We start from the raw sequence: 23,509 nt of genomic DNA on the forward strand, positions 1-23,509 counted from the left end.
AACAGCCTCGGTCTCACATGCTGATCTCCGCTCACGGGAACATCGCTGCTTTCTGAGAGTCACTCTGCCGATCTCCGATCACTCTAACAGCCTCGGTCTTACACCGCTGATCTCCAGTCACAGGGAACATCGCTGATTTCTGAGAGTCACTCTGTCGATCTTCGGTCACTAACAGCCTCAGTCTCACACCACTGTTCTCCAGTCACAGGGAACATCGCTGCTTTCTGAGAGTCACTCTGCCGATCTCTGGTCACTCTTACAGCCTCGGTCTCACACCGCTGTTCTCCAGTCACAGGGAACATCGCTGCTTTCTGAGAGTCACTCTGCCGATCCATAGGCACTCTTACAGCCTCGGTCTCACACCGCTGTTCTCCAGTCACAGGGAACATCGCTGCTTTCTGAGAGTCACTCTGCCAATCTCCAGTCACTCTAACAGCCTCGGTCTCACACCGCTGATCTCCGGTCACAGGGAGCATCGCTGCTTTCTGAGAGTCACTCTGCCGATCTCCGGTCACTCTGACAGCCTCGATCTCACACCGCTGATCTCCAGTCACAGGGAACATTGCTGATTTCTGAGAGTCACTCTGTCGATCTTCGGTCACTAACAGCCTCAGTCTCACACCACTGTTCTCCAGTCACAGGGAAAATCGCTGCTTTCTGAGAGTCACTCTGCCGATCTCTGGTCACTCTTACAGCCTCGGTCTCACACCACTGTTCTCCAGTCACAGGGAACATCGCTGCTTTCTGAGAGTCACTCTGCCGATCCCCAGGCACTCTTACAGCCTCGGTCTCACACCGCTGTTCTCCAGTCACAGGGAACATCGCTGCTTTCTGAGAGTCACTCTGCCGATCTCTAGTACTCTAACAGCCTCGGTCTCACACGCTGATCTCCGCTCATGGGAACATCGCTGTTTTCTGAGAGTCACTCTGCCGATCTCCGGTCACTCTAACAGCCTCGGTCTCACACCGCTGATCTCCGCTCACGGGAACATCGCTGCTTTCTGATAGTCACTCTGCCGATCTCCGGTCACTCTAACAGCCTCGGTCTCACACCGCTGATCTCCAGTCACAGGGAACATCGCTGCTTTCTGAGAGTCACTCTGTCGATCTTCGGTCACTAACAGCCTCAGTCTCACATCACTGTTCTCCAGTCACAGGGAACATCGCTGCTTTCTGAGAGTCACTCTGCCGATCTCTGGTCACTCTAACAGCCTCGGTCTCACACTGCTGATCTCCACTCACCGGGAACATTGCTGCTTTCTGAGAGTCACTCTGCCGATCTCCTGTCACTAACAGCCTCAGTCTCACACCGCTGATCTCCGGTCACTCTAACAGCCTCGGTCTCACACCGCTGATCTCCGGTCACAGGGAACATCGCTGCTTTATGAGAGTCGCTCTGCCGATCTCCGGTCACTCTTACAGCCTCAGTCTCACACCACTGTTCTCCAGTCACAGGGAACATCGCTGCTTTCTGAGAGTCACTCTGCCGATCTCCGGTCACTCAAACAGCCTCAGTCTCACACCGCTGAACTCCGGTCACTGGGAACATCGCTGCTTTCTGAGAGTCGCTCTGCCCATCTCAGGTCACTCTAACATCCTCGGTCTCACACCGCTGAACTCCGGTCACAGGGAACATCGCTGCTTTCTGAGAGTCACTCTGCCGATCTCCTGTCACTCTTACAGCTTCGGTCTCACACCGCTGTTCTCCAGTCACAGGGAACATCGCTGCTTTCTGAGAGTCACTCTGCCGATCCCCAGGCACTCTTACAGCCTCAGTCTCACACCGCTGAACTACGGTCACAGGGAACATCGCTGCTTTCTGAGAGTCACTCTGCCGATCTCCGGTCACTAACAGCCTCGATCTCACACTGCTGTTCTCCAGTCACAGGGAACATCGCTGCTTTCTGAGAGTCACTCTGCCGATCTCCGGTCACTCTTACAGCCTCGGTCTCACACCGCTGATCTCCGGTCACAGGGAACATCGCTGCTTTCTGAGAGTCACTCTGCCGATCTCCGGTCACTCTTACAGCCTCAGTCTCACACCACTGTTCTCCAGTCACAGGGAACATCGCTGCTTTCTGAGAGTCGCTCTGCCGATCTCCGGTCACTCTTACAGCCTCGGTCTCACACCGCTGATCTCCGGTCACAGGGAACATCGCTGCTTTCTGAGAGTCACTCTGCCGATCTCCGGTCACTCTTACAGCCTCGGTCCCACACCGCTGATCTCCTGTCACAGGGAACATCGCTGCTTTCTGAGAGTCACTCTGTCGATCTCCAGTCACTCTAACAGCCTCGGTCTCACACCACTGTTCTCCAGTCACTGGGAACATCGCTGCTTTCTGAGAAACACTCTGCCGATCTCAGGTCACTAACAGCCTCGGTCTCACACCGCTGTTCTCCAGTCACAGGGAACATCGCTGCTTTCTGAGAGTCACTCTGCCGATCTCCTGTCACTCTTACAGCCTCAGTCTCACTCCACTGTTCTCCAGTCACAGGGAACATCGCTGCTTTCTGAGAGTCACTCTGCCGATCCCCAGGCACTCTTACAGCCTCAGTCTCGCACCGCTGTTCTCCAGTCACAGGGAACATCGCTCCTTTCTGAGAGTCACTCTGCCAATCTCCAGTCACTCTAACAGCCTCGGTCTCACACCGCTGATCTCCGGTCACAGGGAACATCGCTGCTTTCTGAGAGTCGCTCTGCCGATCTCCGGTCACTCTTACATCCTTGGTTCACACCGCTGATCTCCGGTCACAGGGAACATTGCTGCTTTCTGAGAGTCGCTCTGCCGATCTCCGGTCACTCTTACAGCCTCGGTCTCACACCGCTGATCTCCGGTCAAAGGGAACATCGCTGCTTTCTGAGAGTCGCTCTGCCGATCTCCGGTCACTCTTACATCCTTGGTCTCACACCGCTGATCTCCGGTCACAGGGAACATCGCTGCTTTCTGAGAGTCACTCTGTCGATCTCCAGTCACTAACAGCCTCGGTCTCACACCGGTGTTCTCCAGTCACAGGGAACATCGCTGCTTTCTGAGAGTCACTCTGCCGATCTCCGGTCACTCCTACAGCCTCGGTCTCACACCGCTGATCTCCGGTCACAGGGAACATCGCTGCTTTCTGAGAGTCACTCTGTCGATCTTCAGTCACTCTAACAGCCTCGGTCTCACACCACTGTTCTCCAGTCTCTGGGAACATCACTGCTTTCTGAGAGTCACTGTGCCGATCTCTGGTCACTAACAGCCTCGGTCTCACACTGCTGTTCTCCAGTCTCAGGGAACATCGCTGCTTTCTGAGAGTCACTCTGCCGATCTCCGGTCACTCTAACAGCCTTGGTCTCACACCACTGTTCCCCAGTAACTGGGAACATTGCTGCTTTCTGAGAGTCACTCTGCCGATCTCCGGTCACTCTAATTGCCTCGGTCTCACACCACTGTTCTCCAGTCACAGGGAACATCGCTGCTTTCTGAGAGTCACTCTGCCGATCTCCGGTCACTAACAGCCTCGGTCTCACACCGCTGTTCTCCAGACACAGGGAACATCGCTGCTTTCTGAGAGTCACTCTGCCGATCTCCGGTCACTCTAGCAGCCTCGGTCTCACTCCACTGTTCTCCAGTCACTGGGAACATCGCTGCTTTCTGAGAGTCACTCTACCGATCTCCGGTCACTAACAGCCTCTGTCTCACACCGCTGTTCTCCAGTCACAGGGAACATCGCTGCTCTCTGAGAGTCACTCTGCCGATCTCCTGTCACTCTTACACCCTCAGTCTCACACCACTGTTCTCCAGTCACCGGGAACATCGCTGCTTTCTGAGAGTCACTCTGCCGTTCTCCAGTCACTCTAACAGCCTGAGTCTCACACCACTGTTCTCCGGGCACAGGGAACATCGCTGCTTTCTGAGAGTCACTCTGTCGATCTCCTGTCACTCTAACAGCCTCAGTCTCACACCACTGTTCTCCAGTCACCGGGAACATCGCTGCTTTCTGAGAGTCACTCTGCCGATCTCCGGTCACTAACAGCCTCGATCTCACACTGCTGTTCTCCAGTCACAGGGAACATCGCTGCTTTCTGAGAGTCACTCTGCCGATCTCCGGTCACTCTTACAGCCTCGGTCTCACACCGCTGATCTCCGGTCACAGGGAACATTGCTGCTTTCTGAGAGTCACTCTGTCGATCTCTAGTCACTCTAACAGCCTCGGTCTCACACCACTGTTCTCCAGTCACTGGGAACATCACTGCTTTCTGAGAGTCACTCTGCCGATCTCCGGTCACTAACAGCCTCGGTCTCACACTGCTGTTCTCCAGTCACAGGGAACATCGCTGCTTTCTGAGAGTCACTCTGCCGATCTCCGGTCACTCTAACAGCCTCGGTCTCACACCACTGTTCTCCTGTCACTGGGAACATTGCTGCTTTCTGAGAGTCACTCTGCCGATCTCCGGTCACTCTAACAGCCTCAGTCTCACACCACTGTTCTCCTGGCACTGGGAACATCGCTGCTTTCTGAGAGTCACTCTGCCTATCTCCAGTCTCTAACAGCCTCAGTCTCACACCACTGTTCTCCAGTCACAGGGAACATCGCTACTTTCTCGGAGTCGCTCTGCCGATCTCCGGTCACTAACAGCCTTGGTATCACACCACTGTTCTCCAGTCACTGGGAACATCGCTGCTTTCTGAGAGTCGCTCTGTCGATCTCCGGTCACTCTAACAGCCTCAGTCTCACACCGCTGTTCTCCAGTCACAGGGAACATCGCTGCTTTCTGAGAGTCACTCTGTCGATCTCCAGTCACTAACAGCCTCGGTCTCACACCACTGTTCTCCAGTCACAGGGAACATCGCTACTTTCTGGGAGTCGCTCTGCCGATCTCCGTTCACTCTTACAGCCTCAGTCTCACACCGCTGTTCTCCTGTCACAGGGAACATCGCTGCTTTCTGAGAGTCACTCTGTCGATCTCCGGTCACTAACAGACTCGATCTCACATCACTGTTCTCCAGTCACAGGGAACATCGCTACTTTCTGGGAGTCGCTCTGCCGCTCTCCGGTCACTCTTACAGCCTCGGTCTCACAACACTGTTCTCCAGTCACTGAAAACATCGCTGCTTTCTGAGAGTCACTCTGCCGATCTCCGGTCACTATCAGCCTCGGTCTCACACCGCTGTTCTCCAGTCACAGGGAACATCGCTGCTTTCTGAGAGTCGCTCTGCCAATCTCCTGTCACTCTTACAGCCTCGGTCTCACACCACTATTCTCCAGTCACAGGGAACATCGCTACTTTCTGAGAGTCACTCTGCCGATCTTCAGTCACTCTTACAGCCTCAGTCTCACACCGCTGAACTCCGGTCACAGGGAACATCGCTGCTTTCTGAGAGTCACTCTGCCGATCTCCGGTCACTCTTACAGCCTCGGTCTCACACCGCTGTTCTCCAGTCACAGGGAACATCACTACTTTCTGAGAGTGGCTCTGTCGGTCTCCGGTCACTCTCACAGCCTCGGTCTCACACCGCTGATCTCCGGTCACAGGGAACATCGCTGCTATCTGAGAGTCACTCTGCCGATCTCCTGTCACTATTACAGCCTCGGTCTCACACCGCTGTTCTCCAGTCATAGGGAACATCGCAACTTTCTGAGAGTCGCTCTGTCGATCTCCGGTCACTCTCACAGCCTAAGTCTCACACCACTGATCTCCAGTCACCGGGAACATCGCTGCTTTCTGAGAGTCACTCTGCCGATCTCCTGTCACTCTTACAGCTTCGGTCTCACACCGCTGTTCTCCAGTCACAGGGAACATCGCTGCTTTCTGAGAGTCACTCTGCCGATCCCCAGGCACTCTTACAGCCTCAGTCTCACACCGCTGAACTACGGTCACAGGGAACATCGCTACTTTCTGAGAGTCACTCTGCCGATCTCCGGTCACTCTTACAGCCTCGGTCTCACACCGCTGTTCTCCAGTCACAGGGAACATCACTACTTTCTGAGAGTCGCTCTGTCGGTCTCCGGTCACTCTCACAGCCTCGGTCTCACACCGCTGATCTCCGGTCACAGGGAACATCGCTGCTTGCTGAGAGTCACTCTGCCGATCTCCTGTCACTATTACAGCCTCGGTCTCACACCGCTGTTCTCCAGTCACAGGGAACATCACTACTTTCTGAGAGTCGCTCTGTCAGTCTCCGGTCACTCTCACAGCCTCGGTCTCACACCGCTGATCTCCGGTCACAGGGAACATCGCTGCTTTCTGAGAGTCACTCTGCCGATCTCCTGTCACTATTACAGCCTCGGTCTCACACCGCTGTTCTCCAGTCATAGGGAACATCGCAACTTTCTGAGAGTCGCTCTGTCGATCTCCGGTCACTCTCACAGCCTAAGTCTCACACCACTGATCTCCAGTCACCGGGAACATCGCTGCTTTCTGAGAGTCACTCTGCCGATCTCCTGTCATTCTTACAGCTTCGGTCTCACACCGCTGTTCTCCAGTCACAGGGAACATCGCTGCTTTCTGAGAGTCACTCTGCCAATCCCCAGGCACTCTTACAGCCTCGGTCTCACACCGCTGTTCTCCAGTCACAGGGAACATTGCTGCTTTCTGAGAGTCACTCTGCCAATCTCCAGTCACTCTAACAGCCTCGGTCTCACACCACTGATCTCCGGTCACAGGGAACATCGCTGCTTTCTGAGAGTTGCTCTGCCGATCTCCAGTCACTCTAACAGCCTTGGTCTCACACCACTGTTCTCTGTTCACCGGGAACATCGCTGCTTTCTGAGAGTCACTCTGCCGATCTCTAGTCACTCTAACAGCCTCGGTCTCACACGCTGATCTCCGCTCACGGGAACATCGCTGCTTTCTGAGAGTCACTCTGCCGATCTCCGGTCACTCTAACAGCCTCGGTCTTACACCGCTGATCTCCAGTCACAGGGAACATCGCTGATTTCTGAGAGTCACTCTGTCGATCTTCGGTCACTAACAGCCTCAGTCTCACACCACTGTTCTCCAGTCACAGGGAACATCGCTGCTTTCTGAGAGTCACTCTGCCGATCTCTGGTCACTCTTACAGCCTCGGTCTCACACCGCTGTTCTCCAGTCACAGGGAACATCGCTGCTTTCTGAGAGTCACTCTGCCGATCCATAGGCACTCTTACAGCCTCGGTCTCACACCGCTGTTCTCCAGTCACAGGGAACATCGCTGCTTTCTGAGAGTCACTCTGCCAATCTCCAGTCACTCTAACAGCCTCGGTCTCACACCGCTGATCTCCGTTCACCGGGAGCATCGCTGCTTTCTGAGAGTCACTCTGCCGATCTCCGGTCACTCTGACAGCCTCGGTCTCACACCGCTGATCTCCAGTCACAGGGAACATCGCTGATTTCTGAGAGTCACTCTGTCGATCTTCGGTCACTAACAGCCTCAGTCTCACACCACTGTTCTCCAGTCACAGGGAAAATCGCTGCTTTCTGAGAGTCACTCTGCCGATCTCTGGTCACTCTTACAGCCTCGGTCTCACACCACTGTTCTCCAGTCACAGGGAACATCGCTGCTTTCTGAGAGTCACTCTGCCGATCCCCAGGCACTCTTACAGCCTCGGTCTCACACCGCTGTTCTCCAGTCACAGGGAACATCGCTGCTTTCTGAGAGTCACTCTGCCGATCTCTAGTCACTCTAACAGCCTCGGTCTCACACGCTGATCTCCGCTCATGGGAACATCGCTGTTTTCTGAGAGTCACTCTGCCGATCTCCGGTCACTCTAACAGCCTCGGTCTCACAACGCTGATCTCCGCTCACGGGAACATCGCTGCTTTCTGATAGTCACTCTGCCGATCTCCGGTTACTCTAACAGCCTCGGTCTCACACCGCTGATCTCCAGTCACAGGGAACATCGCTGCTTTCTGAGAGTCACTCTGTCGATCTTCGGTCACTAACAGCCTCAGTCTCACATCACTGTTCTCCAGTCACAGGGAACATCGCTGCTTTCTGAGAGTCACTCTGCCGATCTCCGGTCACTCTAACAGCCTCGGTCTCACACTGCTGATCTCCACTCACCGGGAACATTGCTGCTTTCTGAGAGTCACTCTGCCGATCTCCTGTCACTAACAGCCTCAGTCTCACACCGCTGATCTCCGGTCACTCTAACAGCCTCGGTCTCACACCGCTGATCTCCGGTCACAGGGAACATCGCTGCTTTCTGAGAGTCGCTCTGCCGATCTCCGGTCACTCTTACAGCCTCAGTCTCACACCACTGTTCTCCAGTCACAGGGAACATCGCTGCTTTCTGAGAGTCACTCTGCCGATCTCCGGTCACTCAAACAGCCTCAGTCTCACACCGCTGAACTCCGGTCACTGGGAACATCGCTGCTTTCTGAGAGTCGCTCTGCCCATCTCAGGTCACTCTAACATCCTCGGTCTCACACCGCTGAACTCCGGTCACAGGGAACATCGCTGCTTTCTGAGAGTCACTCTGCCGATCTCCGGTCACTCTTACAGCCTCAGTCTCACACCACTATTCTCCAGTCACAGGGAACATCACTGCTTTCTGAGAGTCGCTCTGCCGATCTCCGGTCACTCTTACAGCCTCGGTCTCACACCGCTGATCTCCGGTCACAGGGAACATCGCTGCTTTCTGAGAGTCACTCTGCCGATCTCCGGTCACTCTTACAGCCTCGGTCCCACACCGCTGATCTCCTGTCACAGGGAACATCGCTGCTTTCTGAGAGTCACTCTGTCGATCTCCAGTCACTCTAACAGCCTCGGTCTCACACCACTGTTCTCCAGTCACTGGGAACATCGCTGCTTTCTGAGAAACACTCTGCCGAACTCAGGTCACTAACAGCCTCGGTCTCACACCGCTGTTCTCCAGTCACAAGGAACACCGCTGCTTTCTGAGAGTTACTCTGCCGATCTCCTGTCACTCTTACAGCCTCAGTCTCACTCCACTGTTCTCCAGTCACAGGGAACATCGCTGCTTTCTGAGAGTCACTCTGCCGAACCCCAGGCACTCTTACAGCCTCAGTCTCACACCGCTGTTCTCCAGTCACAGGGAACATCGCTGCTTTCTGAGAGTCACTCTGCCAATCTCCAGTCACTCTAACAGCCTCGGTCTCACACCGCTGATCTCCGGTCACAGGGAACATCGCTGCTTTCTGAGAGTCGCTCTGCCGATCTCCGGTCACTCTTACATCCTTGGTTCACACCGCTGATCTCCGGTCACAGGGAACATTGCTGCTTTCTGAGAGTCGCTCTGCCGATCTCCGGTCACTTTTACAGCCTCGGTCTCACACCGCTGATCTCCGGTCACAGGGAACATCGCTGCTTTCTGAGAGTCGCTCTGCCAATCTCCGGTCACTCTTACATCCTTGGTCTCACACCGCTGATCTCCGGTCACAGGGAACATCGCTGCTTTCTGAGAGTCACTCTGTCGATCTCCAGTCACTAACAGCCTCGGTCTCACACCGGTGTTCTCCAGTCACAGGGAACATCTCTGCTTTCTGAGAGTCACTCTGCCGATCTCCGGTCACTCCTACAGCCTCGGTCTCACACCGCTGATCTCCGGTCAGAGGGAACATCGCTGCTTTCTGAGAGTCACTCTGTCAATCTCCAGTCACTCTAACAGCCTCGGTCTCACACCACTGTTCTCCAGTCTCTGGGAACATCACTGCTTTCTGAGAGTCACTCTGCCGATCTCTGGTCACTAACAGCCTCGGTCTCACACTGCTGTTCTCCAGTCTCAGGGAACATCGCTGCTTTCTGAGAGTCACTCTGCCGATCTCCTGTCACTCTAACAGCCTTGGTCTCATACCACTGTTCCCCAGTAACTGGGAACATTGCTGCTTTCTGAGAGTCACTCTGCCGATCTCCGGTCACTCTATTTGCCTCGGTCTCACACCACTGTTCTCCAGTCACAGGGAACATCGCTGCTTTCTGAGAGTCACTCTGCCAATCTCCGGTCACTAACAGCCTCGGTCTCACACCGCTGTTCTCCTGACACAGGGAACATCGCTGCTTTCTGAGAGTCACTCTGCCGATCTCCGGTCACTCTAGCAGCCTCGGTCTCACTCCACTGTTCTCCAGTCACTGGGAACATCGCTGCTTTCTGAGAGTCACTCTGCCGATCTCCGGTCACTCTAACAGCCTTGGTCTCACACCACTGTTCCCCAGTCACTGGGAACATTGCTGCTTTCTGAGAGTCACTCTGCCGATCTCCGGTCACTCTAATTGCCTCGGTCTCACACCACTGTTCTCCAGTCACAGGGAATATCGCTGTTTTCTGAGAGTCACTCTGCCGATCTCCGGTCACTAACAGCCTCGGTCTCACACCGCTGTTCTCCAGTCACAGGGAACATCGCTGCTTTCTGAGAGTCACTCTGCCGATCTCCGGTCACTCTAGCAGCCTCGGTCTCACTCCACTGTTCTCCAGTCACTGGGAACATCGCTGCTTTCTGAGAGTCACTCTGCCGATCTCCGGTCACTAACAGCCTCAGTCTCACACCACTGTTCTCCAGTCACAGGGAACATCGCTGCTCTCTGAGAGTCACTCTGCCGATCTCCGGTCACTCTAACAGCCTTGGTCTCACACCACTGTTCCCCAGTCACTGGGAACATTGCTGCTTTCTGAGAGTCACTCTGCCAATCTCCGGTCACTCTAATTGCCTCGGTCTCACACCACTGTTCTCCAGTCACAGGGAACATCGCTGCTCTCTGAGAGTCACTCTGCCGATCTCCTGTCACTCTTACACCCTCAGTCTCACACCACTGTTCTCCAGTCACCGGGAACATCGCTGCTTTCTGAGAGTCACTCTGCCGTTCTCCAGTCACTCTAACAGCCTCAGTCTCACTCCACTGTTCTCCAGTCCCAGGGAACATCGCTACTTTCTGGGAGTCGCTCTGCCGATCTCCGGTCACTAACAGCCTTGGTATCACACCACTGTTCTCCAGTCACAGGGAACATCGATGCATTCTGAGAGTCGCTCTGTTGATCTCCGGTCACTCTAACAGCCTCAGTCTCACACCGCTGTTCTCCAGTCACAGGGAACATCGCTGCTTTCTGAGAGTCACTCTGTCGATCTCCGGTCACTAACAGCCTCGGTCTCACACCACTGTTCTCCAGTCACAGGGAACATCGCTACTTTCTGGGAGTCGCTCTGCCGATCTCCGGTCACTCTTACAGCCTCAGTCTCACACCGATGATCTCCGGTCACAGGGAACACCTCTGCTTTCTGAGAGTCACTCTGTCGATCTCCGGTCACTAACAGACTCGGTCTCACACCACTGTTCTCCAGTCACAGGGAACATCGCTACTTTCTGGGAGTCGCTCTGCCGATCTCCGGTCACTCTTACAGCCTCGGTCTCACTCCACTGTTCTCCAGTCACTGGGAACATCGCTGCTTTCTGAGAGTCACTCTGCCGATCTCCGGTCACTAACAGCCTCAGTCTCACACCACTGTTCTCCAGTCACAGGGAACATCGCTGCTCTCTGAGAGTCACTCTGCCGATCTCCTGTCACTATTACACCCTCAGTCTCACACCACTGTTCTCCAGTCACCGGGAACATCGCTGCTTTCTGAGAGTCACTCTGCCGTTCTCCAGTCACTCTAACAGCCTCAGTCTCACACCACTGTTCTCCAGTCCCAGGGAACATCGCTACTTTCTGGGAGTCGCTCTGCCGATCTCCGGTCACTAACAGCCTTGGTATCACACCACTGTTCTCCAGTCACAGGGAACATCGATGCATTCTGAGAGTCGCTCTGTTGATCTCCGGTCACTCTAACAGCCTCAGTCTCACACCGCTGTTCTCCAGTCACAGGGAACATCGCTGCTTTCTGAGAGTCACTCTGTCGATCTCCGGTCACTAACAGCCTCGGTCTCACACCACTGTTCTCCAGTCACAGGGAACATCGCTACTTTCTGGGAGTCGCTCTGCCGATCTCCGGTCACTCTTACAGCCTCAGTCTCACACCGCTGATCTCCGGTCACAGGGAACACCTCTGCTTTCTGAGAGTCACTCTGTCGATCTCCGGTCACTAACAGACTCGGTCTCACACCACTGTTCTCCAGTCACAGGGAACATCGCTACTTTCTGGGAGTCGCTCTGCCGATCTCCGGTCACTCTTACAGCCTCGGTCTCACACCACTGTTCTCCAGTCACTGAGAACATCGCTGCTTTCTGAGAGTCACTCTGCCGATCTCCGGTCACTCTAACAGCCTCGGTCTCACACCGCTGTTCTCCAGTCACAGGGAACATCGCTGCTTTCTGAGAGTCACTCTGCCGATCTCCAGTCACTCTTACAGCCTCAGTCTCACACCACTGTTCTCCAGTCACAGGGAACATCGCTACTTTCTGATAGTCACTCTGCCGATATTCAGTCACTCTTACAGCCTCAGTCTCACACCGCTGAACTCCGGTCACAGGGAACATCGCTGCTTTCTGAGAGTCACTCTGCCGATCTCCGGTCACTCTTACAGCCTCGGTCTCACACCGCTGTTCTCCAGTCACAGGGAACATCGCTACTTTCTGAGAGTCGCTCTGTCGGTCTCCGGTCACTCTCACAGCCTCGGTCTCACACCGCTGATCTCCGGTCACAGGGAACATCGCTGCTTTCTGAGAGTCACTCTGCCAATCTCCTGTCACTCTTACTGCCTCGGTCTCACACCGCTGTTCTCCAGTCACAGGGAACATCGCAACTTTCTGAGAGTCGCTCTGTTGATCTCCGGTCACTCTCACAGCCTATGTCTCACACCGCTTATCTCCAGTCACCGGGAACATCGCTGCTTTCTGAGAGTCACTCTGCCGATCTCCTGTCACTCTTACAGCTTCGGTCTCACACCGCTGTTCTCCAGTCACAGGGAACATCGCTGCTTTCTGAGAGTCACTCTGCCGATCCCCAGGCACTCTTACAGCCTCGGTCTTACACCGCTGATCTCCAGTCACAGGGAACATCGCTGATTTCTGAGAGTCACTCTGTCGATCTTCGGTCACTAACAGCCTCTGTCTCACACCGCTGTTCTCCAGTCACAGGGAACATCGCTGCTTTCTGAGAGTCACTCTGCCAATCTCCAGTCACTCTAACAGCCTCGGTCTCACACCGCTGATCTCCGGTCACAGGGAACATCGCTGCTTTCTGAGAGTCGCTCTGCCGATCTCCAGTCACTCTAACAGCCTCGGTCTCACACCACTGTTCTCCGTTCACCGGGAACATCGCTGCTTTCTGAGAGTCACTCTGCCGATCTCTAGTCACTCTAACAGCCTCGGTCTCACACGGTGATCTCCGCTCACGGGAGCATCGCTGCTTTCTGAGAGTCACTCTGCCGATCTCCGGTCACTCTGACAGCCTCGGTCTCACACCGCTGATCTCCAGTCACAGGGAACATCGCTGATTTCTGAGAGTCACTCTGTCGATCTTCGGTCACTAACAGCCTCAGTCTCACACCACTGTTCTCCAGTCACAGGGAAAATCGCTGCTTTCTGAGAGTCACTCTGCCGATCTCCGGTCACTCTTACAGCCTCGGTCTCACACCACTGTTCTCCAGTCACAGGGAACATCGCTGCTTTCTGAGAGTCACTCTGCCGATCCCCAGGCACTCTTACAGCCTCGGTCTCACACCGCTGTTCTCCAGTCACAGGGAACATCGCTGCTTTCTGAGAGTCACTCTGCCGATCTCTAGTCACTCTAACAGCCTCGGTCTCACACGCTGATCTCCGCTCATGGGAACATCGCTGTTTTCTGAGAGTCACTCTGCCGATCTCCGGTCACTCTAAAAGCCTCGGTCTCACACCGCTGATCTCCGCTCATGGGAACATCGCTGCTTTCTGATAGTCACTCTGCCGATCTCCGGTCACTCTAACAGCCTCGGTCTCACACCGCTGATCTCCAGTCACAGGGAACATCGCTGTTTCTGAGAGTCACTCTGTCGATCTTCTGTCACTAACAGCCTCAGTCTCACATCACTGTTCTCCAGTCACAGGGAACATCGCTGCTTTCTGAGAGTCACTCTGCCGATCTCCGGTCACTCTAACAGCCTCGGTTCTCACACTGCTGATCTCCGCTCACCGGGAACATCGCTGCTTTCTGAGAGTCACTCTGCCGATCTCCTGTCACTAACAGCCTTAGTCTCACACCGCTGATCTCCGGTCACTCCAACAGCCTCGGTCTCACACCGCTGATCTCCGGTCACAGGGAACATCGCTGCTTTCTGAGAGTCGCTCTGCCGATCTCCGGTCACTCTTACAGCCTCAGTCTCACACCACTGTTCTCCAGTCACAGGGAACATCGCTGCTTTCTGAGAGTCACTCTGCCGATCTCCGGTCACTCAAACAGCCTCAGTCTCACACCGCTGAACTCCGGTCACTGGGAACATCGCTGCTTTCTGAGAGTCGCTCTGCCCATCTCCGGTCATTCTAACAGCCTCGGTCTCACACCGCTGAACTCCGGTCACAGGGAACATCGCTGCTTTCTGAGAGTCACTCTGCCGATCTCCGGTCACTCTTACAGCCTCAGTCTCACACCACTGTTCTCCAGTCACAGGGAACATCGCTGCTTTCTGAGAGTCACTCTGCTGATCTCCGGTCACTCTTACAGCCTCGGTCCCACACCGCTGATCTCCTGTCACAGGGAACATCGCTGCTTTCTGAGAGTCACTCTGCCGATCTCCGATCACTCTAAAAGCCTCGGTCACACACCACTGTTCTCCAGTCACCGGGAACATCGCTGCTTTCTTCGAGTCACTCTGCCGATCCCCAGGCACTCTTACAGCCTCAGTCTCACACCGCTGTTCTCCAGTCACAGGGAACATCGCTGCTTTCTGAGAGTCACTCTGCCAATCTCCAGTCACTCTAACAGCCTCGGTCTCACACCGCTGATCTCCGGTCACAGGGAACATCGCTGCTTTCTGAGAGTCGCTCTGCCGATCTCCGGTCACTCTTATAGCCTCGGTCTCACACCGCTGATCTCCGGTCACAGGGAACATCGCTGCTTTCTGAGAGTCGCTCTGCCGATCTCCGGTCACTCTTACATCCTTGGTCTCACACCGCTGATCTCCGGTCACAGGGAACATCGCTGCTTTCTGAGAGTCACTCTGTCGATCTCCAGTGACTAACAGCCTCGGTCTCACACCGGTGTTCTCCAGTCACAGGGAACATCGCTGCTTTCTGAGAGTCACTCTGCCGATCTCCGGTCACTCTTACAGCCTCGGTCTCACACCGCTGATCTCCGGTCACAGGGAACATCGCTGCTTTCTGAGATTCACTCTGTCGATCTCCAGTCACTCTAACAGCCTCGGTCTCACACCACTGTTCTCCAGTCTCTGGGAACATCACTGCTTTCTGAGAGTCACTCTGCCGATCTCCGGTCACTAACAGCCTCGGTCTCACACTGCTGTTCTCCAGGCTCAGGGAACATCGCTGCTTTCTGAGAGTCACTCTGCCGACCTCCGGTCACTCTAACAGCCTTGGTCTTACACCACTGTTCCCCAGTCACTGGGAACATTGCTGCTTTCTGAGAGTCACTCTGCCGATCTCCGGTCACTCTAATTGCCTCGGTCTCACACCACTGATCTCCAGTCAGAGGGAACATCACTGCTTTCTGAGAGTCACTCTGCCGATCTCCGGTCACTAACAGCCTCGGTCTCACACCGCTGTTCTCCAGTCACAGGGAACATCGCTGCTTTCTGAGAGTCACTCTGCCGATCTCCGGTCACTCTAGCAGCCTCGGTCTCACTCCACTGTTCTCCAGTCACTGGGAACATCGCTGCTTTCTGAGAGTCACTCTGCCGATCTCCGGTCACTAACAGCCTCAGTCTCACAATGCTGTTCTCCAGTCACAGGGAACATCGCTGCTCTCTGAGAGTCACTCTGCCGATTTCCTGTCACTCTTACACCCTCAGTCTCACACCACTGTTCTCCAGTCACCGGGAACATCGCTGCTTTCTGACAGTCACTCTGCTGTTCTCCAGTCACTCTAACAGCCTCAGTCTCACACCACTGTTCTCCGGGCACAGGGAACATCGCTGCTTTCTGAGAGTCACTCTGCCGATCTCTGATCACTAACAGCCTCAGTCTCACACCACTGTTCTCCAGTCCCAGGGAACATCGCTACTTTCTGGGAGTCGCTCTGCCGATCTCCGGTCACTAACAGCCTTGGTATCACACCACCGTTCTCCAGTCACAGGGAACATCGCTGCTTTCTGAGAGTCACTCTGCCGATCTCCGGTCACTCTAACAGCCTTGGTCTCACACCACTGTTCCCCAGTCACTGGGAACATTGCTGCTTTCTGAGAGTCACTCTGCCGATCTCCGGTCACTCTATTTGCCTCGGTCTCACACCACTGTTCTCCAGTCACAGGGAACATCGCTGCTTTCTGAGAGTCACTCTGCCGATCTCCGGTCACTAACAGCCTCGGTCTCACACCGCTGTTCTCCAGTCACAGGGAACATCGCTGCTTTCTGAGAGTCACTCTGCCGATCTCCGGTCACTCTAGCAGCCTCGGTCTCACTCCACTGTTCTCCAGTCACTGGGAACATCGCTGCTTTCTGAGAGTCACTCTGCCGATCTCCGGTCACTAACAGCCTCAGTCTCACACCGCTGTTCTCCAGTCACAGGGAACATCGCTGCTCTCTGAGAGTCACTCTGCCGATCTCCTGTCACTCTTACACCCTCAGTCTCACACCACTGTTCTCCATTCACCGGGAACATCGCTGCTTTCTGAGAGTCACTCTGCCGTTCTCCAGTCACTCTAACAGCCTCAGTCTCACACCACTGTTCTCCGGGCACAGGGAACATCGCTGCTTTCTGAGAGTCACTCTGCCGATCTCTGGTCACTAACAGCCTCAGTCTCACACCACTGTTCTCCAGTCCCAGGGAACATCGCTACTTTCTGGGAGTCGCTCTGCCGATCTCCGGTCACTAACAGCCTTGGTTTCACACCACTGTTCTCCAGTCACAGGGAACATCGATGCATTCAGAGAGTCGCTCTGTTGATCTCCGGTCACTCTAACAGCCTCAGTCTCACACCGCTGTTCTCCAGTCACAGGGAACATCGCTGCTTTCTGAGAGTCACTCTGTCGATCTCCGGTCACTAACAGCCTCGGTCTCACACCACTGTTCTCCTGTCACAGGGAACATCGCTACTTTCTGGGAGTCGCTCTGCCGATCTCCAGTCACTCTTACAGCCTCAGTCTCACACCGCTGATCTCCGGTCACAGGGAACACCACTGCTTTCTGAGAGTCACTCTGTCGAACTCCGGTCACTAACAGACTGGGTCTCACACCACTGTTCTCCAGTCACAGGGAACATCGCTACTTTCTGGGAGTCGCTCTGCCGATCTCCGGTCACTCTTACAGCCTCGGTCTCACACCACTGTTCTCCAGTCACTGAGAACATCGCTGCTTTCTGAGAGTCACTCTGCCGATCTCCGGTCACTAACAGCCTCGGTCTCACACCGCTGTTCTCCAGTCATAGGGAACATCGCTGCTTTCTGAGAGTCACTCTGCCGATCTCCTGTCACTCTTACAGCCTCAGTCTCACACCACTGTTCTCCAGTCACAGGGAACATCGCTACTTTCTTAGAGTCACTCTGCCGATATTCACTCACTCTTACAGCCTCAGTCTCACACCGCTGAACTCCGGTCACAGGGAACATCGCTGCTTTCTGAGAGTCACTCTGCCGATCTCCGGTCACTCTTACAGCCTCGGTCTCACACCGCTGTTCTCCAGTCACAGGGAACATCGCTACTTTCTGAGAGTCGCTCTGTCGGTCTCCGGTCACTCTCACAGCCTCGGTCTCACACCGCTGATCTCCGGTCACAGGGAACATCGCTGCTTTCTGAGAGTCACTCTGCCGATCTCCTGTCACTCTTACAGCCTCAGTCTCACACCGCTGTTCTCCAGTCACAGGGAACATCGCAACTTTCTGAGAGTCGCTCTGTTGATCTCCGGTCACTCTCACAGGCTATGTCTCACACCGCTTATCTCCAGTCACCGGGAACATCGCTGCTTTCTGAGAGTCACTCTGTCGATCTCCGGTCACTCTCACAGCCTCGGTCTCACACCGCTGATCTCCGGTCACCGGGAACATCGCTGCTTTCTGAGAGTCACTCTGCCGATCTCCAGTCACTCTTACAGCCTCGGTCTCACACCACTGTTCTCCGCTCACGGGAACATCGCTGCTTTCTGAGAGTCACTCTGCCGATCTCCGGTCACTCTAACAGCCTCAGTCTCACACCACTGTTCTCCAGTCACCGGGAACATCGCTGCTTTCTTCGAGTCACTGTGCCGATCCCCAGGCACTCTTACAGCCTCAGTCTCACACCGCTGTTCTCCAGTCACAGGGAACATCGCTGCTTTCTGAGAGTCACTCTGCCAATCTCCAGTCACTCTAACAGCCTCGGTCTCACACCGCTGATCTCCGGTCACAGTGAACATCGCTGCTTTCTGAGAGTCGCTCTGCCGATCTCCGGTCACTCTTACATCCTTGGTCTCACACCGCTGATCTCCGGTCATAGGGAACATTGCTGCTTTCTGAAAGTCGCTCTGCCGATCTCCGGTCACTCTTATAGCCTCGGTCTCACACCGCTGATCTCCGGTCACAGGGAACATCGCTGCTTTCTGAGAGTCGCTCTGCCGATCTCCGGTCACTCTTACATCCTTGGTCTCACACCGCTGATCTCCGGTCACAGGGAACATCGCTGCTTTCTGAGAGTCACTCTGTCGATCTCCAGTCACTAACAGCCTCGGTCTCACACCGGTGTTCTCCAGTCACAGGGAACATCGCTGCTTTCTGAGAGGCACTCTGCCGATCTCCGGTCACTCTTACAGCCTCGGTCTCACACCGCTGATCTCCGGTCACAGGGAACATCGCTGCTTTCTGAGAGTCACTCTGTCGATCTCCAGTCACTCTAACAGCCTCGGTCTCACACCACTGTTCTCCAGTCTCTGGGAACATCACTGCTTTCTGAGAGTCACTCTGCCGATCTCCGGTCACTAACAGCCTCGGTCTCACACTGCTGTTCTCCAGTCTCAGGGAACATCGCTGCTTTCTGAGAGTCACTCTGCCGACCTCCGGTCACTCTAACAGCCTTGGTCTCACACCACTGTTCCCCAGTCACTGTTAACATTGCTGCTTTCTGAGAGTCACTCTGCCGATCTCCGGTCACTCTAATTGCCTCGGTCTCACACCACTGTTCTCCAGTCACAGGGAACATCGCTGCTTTCTGAGAGTCACTCTGCCGATCTCCGGTCACTAACAGCCTCGGTCTCACACCGCTGTTCTCCAGTCACAGGGAACATCGCTGCTTTCTGAGAGTCACTCTGCCGATCTCCGGTCACTCTAGCAGCCTCGGTCTCACTCCACTGTTCTCCAGTCACAGGGAACATCGCTGCTCTCTGAGAGTCACTCTGCCGATTTCCTGTCACTCTTACACCCTCAGTCTCACACCACTGTTCTCCAGTCACCGGGAACATCGCTGCTTTCTGAGAGTCACTCTGCCGTTCTCCAGTCACTCTAACAGCCTCAGTCTCACACCACTGTTCTCCGGGCACAGGGAACATCGCTGCTTTCTGAGAGTCACTCTGCCGATCTCTGGTCACTAACAGCCTCAGTCTCACACCACTGTTCTCCAGTCCCAGGGAACATCGCTACTTTCTGGGAGTCGCTCTGCCGATCTCCGGTCACTAACAGCCTTGGTATCACACCACTGTTCTCCAGTCACAGGGAACATCGCTGCTTTCTGAGAGTCACTCTGCCGATCTCCGGTCACTCTAACAGCCTTGGTCTCACACCACTGTTCCCCAGTCACTGGGAACATTGCTGCTTTCTGAGAGTCACTCTGCCGATCTCCGGTCACTCTATTTGCCTCGGTCTCACACCACTGTTCTCCAGGCACAGGGAACATCGCTGCTTTCTGAGAGTCACTCTGCCGATCTCCGGTCACTAACAGCCTTTGTCTCACACCGCTGTTCTCCAGTCACAGGGAACATCGCTGCTTTCTGAGAGTCACTCTGCCGATCTCCGGTCACTCTAGCAGCCTCGGTCTCACTCCACTGTTCTCCAGTCACTGGGAACATCGCTGCTTTCTGAGAGTCACTCTGCCGATCTCCGGTCACTAACAGCCTCAGTCTCACACCGCTGTTCTCCAGTCACAGGGAACATCGCTGCTCTCTGAGAGTCACTCTGCCGATCTCCTGTCACTCTTACACCCTCAGTCTCACACCACTGTTCTCCAGTCACCGGGAACATCGCTGCTTTCTGAGAGTCACTCTGCCGTTCTCCAGTCACTCTAACAGCCTCAGTCTCACACCACTGTTCTCCGGGCACAGGGAACATCGCTGCTTTCTGAGAGTCACTCTGCCGATCTCTGGTCACTAACAGCCTCAGTCTCACACCACTGTTCTCCAGTCCCAGGGAACATCGCTACTTTCTGGGAGTCGCTCTGCCGATCTCCGGTCACTAACAGCCTTGGTTTCACACCACTGTTCTCCAGTCACAGGGAACATCGATGCATTCAGAGAGTCGCTCTGTTGATCTCCGGTCACTCTAACAGCCTCAGTCTCTCACCGCTGTTCTCCAGTCACAGGGAACATCGCTGCTTTCTGAGAGTCACTCTGTCGATCTCCGGTCACTAACAGCCTCGGTCTCACACCACTGTTCTCCTGTCACAGGGAACATCGCTACTTTCTGGGAGTCGCTCTGCCGGTCTCCGGTCACTCTTACAGCCTCAGTCTCACACCGCTGATCTCCGGTCACAGGGAACACCACTGCTTTCTGAGAGTCACTTTGTCGATCTCCGGTCACTAACAGACTCGGTCTCACACCACTGTTCTCCAGTCACAGGGAACATCGCTACTTTCTGGGAGTCGCTCTGCCGATCTCCGGTCACTCTTACAGCCTCGGTCTCACACCACTGTTCTCCAGTCACTGAGAACATCGCTGCTTTCTGAGAGTCACTCTGCCGATCTCCGGTCACTAACACCCTCGGTCTCACACCGCTGTTCTCCAGTCATAGGGAACATCGCTGCTTTCTGAGAGTCACTCTGCCGATCTCCTGTCACTCTTACAGCCTCAGTCTCACACCACTGTTTTCCAGTCACAGGGAACATCGCTACTTTCTTAGAGTCACTCTGCCGATATTCACTCACTCTTACAGCCTCAGTCTCACACCGCTGAACTCCGGTCAAAGGGAACATCGCTGCTTTCTGAGAGTCACTCTGCCGATCTCCGGTCACTCTTACAGCCTCGGTCTCTCACCGCTGTTCTCCAGTCACAGGGAACATCGCTACTTTGTGAGAGTCGCTCTGTCGGTCTCCGGTCACTCTCACAGCCTCGGTCTCACACCGCTGATCTCCGGTCACAGGGAACATCGCTGCTTTCTGAGAGTTACTCTGCCGATCTCCTGTCACTCTTACAGCCTCGGTCTCAAACCGCTGTTCTCCAGTCACAGGGAACATCGCAACTTTCTGAGAGTCGCTCTGTTGGTCTCCGGTCACTCTCACAGCCTCGGTCTCACACCGCTGATCTCCGGTCACAGGGAACATCGCTGCTTCCTGAGAGTCACTCTGCCGATCTCCTGTCACTCTTACAGCCTCAGTCTCACACCGCTGTTCTCCAGTCACAGGGAACATCGCAACTTTCTGAGAGTCGCTATGTTGATCTCCGGTCACTCTCACAGCCTATGTCTCACACCGCTTATCTCCAGTCACCGGGAACATCGCTGCTTTCTGAGACTCACTCTGTCGATCTCCGGTCACTCTCAAAGCCTTGGTCTCACACCGCTGAACTCCGGTCACAGGGAACATCGCTGCTTTCTGAGAGTCGTTCTGTCGATCTCTGGTCACTCTCACAGCCTCGGTCTCACACCGCTGATCTCCGGTCACCGGGAACATCGCTGCTTTCTGACAGTCACTCTGCCAATCTCCAGTCACTCTTACAGCCTCGGTCTCACACCACTGTTCTCCGCTCACGAGAACATCGCTGCTTTCTGAGAGTCACTCTGCCGATCTCCGGTCACTCTAACAGCCTCAGTCTCACACCGCTGATCTCCGGTCACAGGGAACATCGCTGCTTTCTGAGAGTCACTCTGCCGATCTCCGGTCACTCTAGCAGCCTCGGTCTCAGACCACTGTTCTCCAGTCACAGGGAACATCGCTACTTTCTGAGAGTCACTCTGCATATCTCCGGTCACTCTAACAGCCTTGGTCTCACACCGCTGAAACTCTGGTCACACGGAACATCGCTGCTTTCTGAGAGTCACTCTGCCGATCTCCGGTCACTCTAACAGCCTCAGTCTCACATCGCTGATCTTCGGTCATAGGGAACATCGCTGCTTTCTGAGAGTCACTCTGCCGATCTCAGGTCACTCTAACAGCCGCTGTCTCACACCACTGTTCTCCGGTCACAGGGAACATCGCTGCTTTCTGAGAGTCACTCTGCCGATCTCCGATCACTCTAACAGCCTCGGTCTCACACCACTGTTCTCCAGTCACCGGGAACATCGCTGCTTTCTGAGAGTCACTCTGCTGATCTCCAGTCACTCTAACAGCCTTGGTCTCACACTGCTGATCTCCGTTCTCTCTAACAGCCGCGGTCTCACGCCTCTGTTCTCCACTCACGGGAACATCGCTGCTTTCTGAGAGTCACTCTGCCGATCTCCGATCACTCTAACAGCCTCGGTCTCACACCACTGTTCTCCAGTCACCGGGAACATCGCTGCTTTCTGAGAGTCACTCTGCTGATCTCCAGTCACTCTTACAGCTTCGGTCTCACACCGCTGTTCTCCAGTCACAGGGAACATCGCTGCTTTCTGAGAGTCACTCTGCCGATCCCCAGGCACTCTTACAGCCTCGGTCTCACACCGCTGTTCTCCAGTCACAGGGAACATCGCTGCTTTCTGAGAGTCACTCTGCCAATCTCCGATCACTCTAACAGCCTCGGTCTCACACCACTGTTCTCCGTTCACCGGGAACATCGCTGCTTTCTGAGAGTCACTCTGCCGATCTCTTGTCACTCTAACAGCCTCGGTCTCACACGCTGATCTCCGCTCACGGGAACATCGCTGCTTTCTGAGAGTCACTCTGCCGATCTCCGGTCACTCTAACAGCCTCGGTCTTACACCGCTGATCTCCAGTCACAGGGAACATCGCTGATTTCTGAGAGTCACTCTGTCGATCTTCGGTCACTAACAGCCTCAGTCTCACACCACTGTTCTCCAGTCACAGGGAACATCGCTGCTTTCTGAGAGCCACTCTGCCGATCCCCAGGCACTCTTACAGCCTCGGTCTCACACCGCTGTTCTCCAGTCACAGGGAACATCGCTGCTTTCTGAGAGTCACTCTGCCAATCTCCAGTCACTCTAACAGCCTCGGTCTCACACCGCTGATCTCCGGTCACAGGGAACATCGCTGCTTTCTGAGAGTCGCTCTCCCGATCTCCAGTCACTCTAACAGCCTCGGTCTCACACCACTGTTCTCCGTTCACTGGGAACATCGCTGCTTTCTGAGAGTCACTCTGCCGATCTCTAGTCACTCTAACAGCCTCGGTC

This window comes from Taudactylus pleione, unplaced genomic scaffold, assembly GCF_031769625.1.
Source record: "Taudactylus pleione unplaced genomic scaffold, aTauple2 ptg001619l, whole genome shotgun sequence".
NCBI classification, from domain to species: domain Eukaryota; kingdom Metazoa; phylum Chordata; class Amphibia; order Anura; family Myobatrachidae; genus Taudactylus; species Taudactylus pleione.